Source organism: Mus caroli, chromosome 14 (assembly GCF_900094665.2).
Source record: "Mus caroli chromosome 14, CAROLI_EIJ_v1.1, whole genome shotgun sequence".
Taxonomy (NCBI): Eukaryota; Metazoa; Chordata; class Mammalia; order Rodentia; family Muridae; genus Mus; species Mus caroli.
The window spans coordinates 6,783,247-6,786,654 of NC_034583.1; the positions used below are offsets into that span (position 1 = coordinate 6,783,247).

Consider the following 3,408-nt stretch of genomic DNA (forward strand, 5'->3'; position numbering starts at 1 on the left):
AAAAAGATGTTGAAGTGTGTCCTTACAGTAGACCCACCCTGACATCTCACTGGTACAATCTCACTTTTCAGCTCTGATTTTATGAATATGAGCCTTTTGTCTCTTTTATTTGGTTAATCTGGCTAAAAGTTTATCAATTCTGAATCTCCTACCAGCTTACAAGCAATTAGACCAAACCCCATTTAAAAAAAAAAAAAACTTGCTCCTTGCAACTCCCCAAGAAAAAAGCCCAAGCCCTAGTGGATATACCACTAGAGAATTTACTAGGCCTTTGGAGATCAAAAACCAATGAGTCTCAAAGAGAAGAAGAATTGATGTTTTCAGACACTTCTTATGGAGCTAGCACTACACTGATACCCAAAGCAGACAGAGACACAACAAAAAAGAAAGTTATAGATTCTCTATTTAAATATTAACCTCCATGGAGTGGACTAGTGTGTTCTCCTGTGTTTGCTTTTTCTTTTTGATAGGCTTCCCCAGAGAACACAGGCTAGGCTACCTTTATAGGTCTCTCTGTCTCAGGCTCCAGAGTGTAGGGATTGTTTTGTATTGTCTATTGTATTTCTTTACCTTGTTTTCTTTATATTCTGCCTTTAGTCAGTGAGCTCCCCTCCCTTGTGTTCACTGTTCCCTCTTCAATTCACTGTGCCTTGCTCTGTTTTTTCCTCCATTATCCTCATGCCAATTCTCCATTTATCCCTCAGCAAGTGACATCTTAGTGCATCACAGTGGCATCTATGTTCTTATATCATTCTACCTCCAAAACTTTGGAGGTTAAGATTCAATTGTTTCGACTAATACTGTATTTTCATAATGAGTACATTGATATTGCTTCTACAGCTAGTAATCTACTCTTAGAGTAGTACTTCAGACCAAGCTTGATACTCTGAGCATGTGGGTGGAAGATCTTACTGTTGAATTATACCAGAGAAAAATGACGTCTTAACAGTACTCTCACTTAGTCTCGCTGGAGCATTGCAATGGTAGAGTTTTATAAACCTAGTCAGTGACCTAATCCTATACGCACAAGTCCTGTCAATGCACACACTACAATTTGAGCTTCACCTTCTGCCTTGAGAGTAAGCAACAGAAGTAAGGGGTTATGGAATTTCCCTCCATGACTAAGGACAGCCTCTGATGCCAGGTGTGTGGCTGGAGTGACCCTGCATGGAGGCCTGAGAGGCTGTTGTGTGAGGTTGTGAAGGTGAAGCGCAAATTATAGTGTGTACCCTGTTGATATTTCATCTTCCTTCCTTTGGTCCATTATTTCCTCACTATGGTCCCTTTCCTCCACCATGGAATGAAAATGGCCATAAGTCTCAGAAAAAAACTTCAAACTTTGGACTTTTAAAGACTTTAAACTTTTAATTTTTAAACATTGCTGAAACTGTGATAGACTGTGTAATAAATGTATTTTGCATTATGTTATGGCTACAAGCCTATAAAGGACAGGGAGTATGGCTGCCAGACTCGTGTGTTTGAGTACTTGTCCCATAGGGAATGGCACTATAACTTAGGTGTTACCTTGTTGAAGTAGGTGTGGCCTTGTTGAAGAAAGTACGTTACTGTGGGGTGGGGCACAGGCTTTGAGGACTCCTGTACGAAAGCCACACTCAGGAGCCCAGTTCATTTGAACAATCACAATTGCCTGTTGAATATTGCTAAACACATGTGCTTTTCCTTACTCAGATGAGTGGAGAAGCTTAGGGAAGAAAGGTTTCTCATTATAATCCGGGCTTTCTTGTTGAGGTTTTGTCTTTTACTGTGTATTGTAATGCTAAATGTGCCTCCTATCCCCTGGGACCCTGCCCCTAAATTAATTCTGATTGGTGAATAAAGATGCCAACAGCCAATAGCTGGGCAGGAGAGATATAGGTGGGGTTGAGATTTCCAGGGCTTGGAGAGAGGACCACTAGGTGGGAGAAGCCACCATGTAATATTAGAAAATGAGCATATCATTCTTACAGTGCGGATATGAGGCATTAACCCACATACACACATACCAAGGCTTATATATTGATGACTTAATCTTTTATTTTTTAAGGCTTGTTTTATTTTAATGACTGATCCACGTGAGGCCACAGCCAGGCCGCTATGTACAGACACGAGGGAAGCTTTATTTCTTGGTCTCCTCCTCCTTGGACAGAGCGTTGATGATCTCTTCCTTCTTGGCCTGGAGGCGCTCCTCCCGGCGCTTTCGTGCTTCCTTGGTCTTAGACCTGCGAGCTTCAGCCTGGTCAGCCAGGAGCTTCTTGCCGGCCTTGTCTGCCTTCAGCTTGTGGATGTGCTCCACGAGGATGCGCTTGTTTTTGAACACATTCCCTTTGACCTCCAGGTACAGGCTGTGATACATATGGCGGTCAGTCTTCTTGGATTCCTGGTATCTCCTGAGAAGCTGGCGCAGGATCCTCGTCCTTCTCATCCAGGTCACCTTCTCGGGCATCCGAGCATTGGCAGTACCCTTCCTCTTCCCTAAGCCCATATGCCTGCCCTTTCGTCGGGCCAGAGTGTTTTTCCAGCAACGAGCCTGGGGATGGACAGTCGCAGGCTTGCTGATGATCAGTCCATCTTTGATCAGCTTCCTGATCTGCTGACGGGAGTTGGCATTGGCGATTTCATTAGTCTCACTGGGATCCAACTAGACCTTCTTCTCCAACCCCGCCCCCCGCCCCCCGCAACGGAGGACACTTGAGGCAAGCCTCTTCTGTAGCCTGAGCGCACTCATGGCTGTAGCCGCAGCAGCGAAAGGAAAGAGCTTGTCGATGACTTAATCTTGAACTGCTACTATTGGATTAATCCACTGATGGTTTTGTAAGATGAATAGACTGTTAAGTGGGTCCTTATTGGAGGAAGTAGTTCACTAGGGATATAGCTTGTGTTTCTCTATCTCTTATCAGTCTCATCACAGCATACAGCTATGGACCCAAACACACACTGTACTCTCTGATACCATGAGCCTAAATAAATATTCACTTTTGGGGGTTCAAATGTTTGTCACAGAGACGAAAATCTAAGTAGCACAATCACATATCCATCTCTGGCTTTGGCTTTCCTGTCTCCCTCTCATACTACTTAAGTACCCTTGTAATTGTACCTGGTCCTCTAGACCATCAAAAATTATCTATACTCCTCAAGGCCCAGTGTAGAAAATATACAATGTAGCCGTAATATATGCAGATAACATCTGCATAAATACTTTTACTACATAATAGTGTATTCACAAACCAGGAATAAGGACATTGATATCATTGAATGACCACTATTCTGTATCACATAGCCAGGATCTAAGCTCTGAAGAACATGCCATTATTTCTGATTGACAAGCCTTGGGATGGGATAAAGAACTGACAATAGAAATAACTTCCAAAACATCCTGTATCAGAGGCATTTCCAGTTTCAAGGGTATCA

General features: G+C 43.0%; 1 pseudogene; it reads right to left on the reverse strand.

Moving 5' to 3' along the window:
• Nucleotides 1-2,095: 2,095 nt before the first annotated feature.
• Nucleotides 2,096-2,725, reverse strand: LOC110309579 (annotated as a pseudogene).
• Between the last annotated feature and the right edge of the window lie 683 nt (nt 2,726-3,408).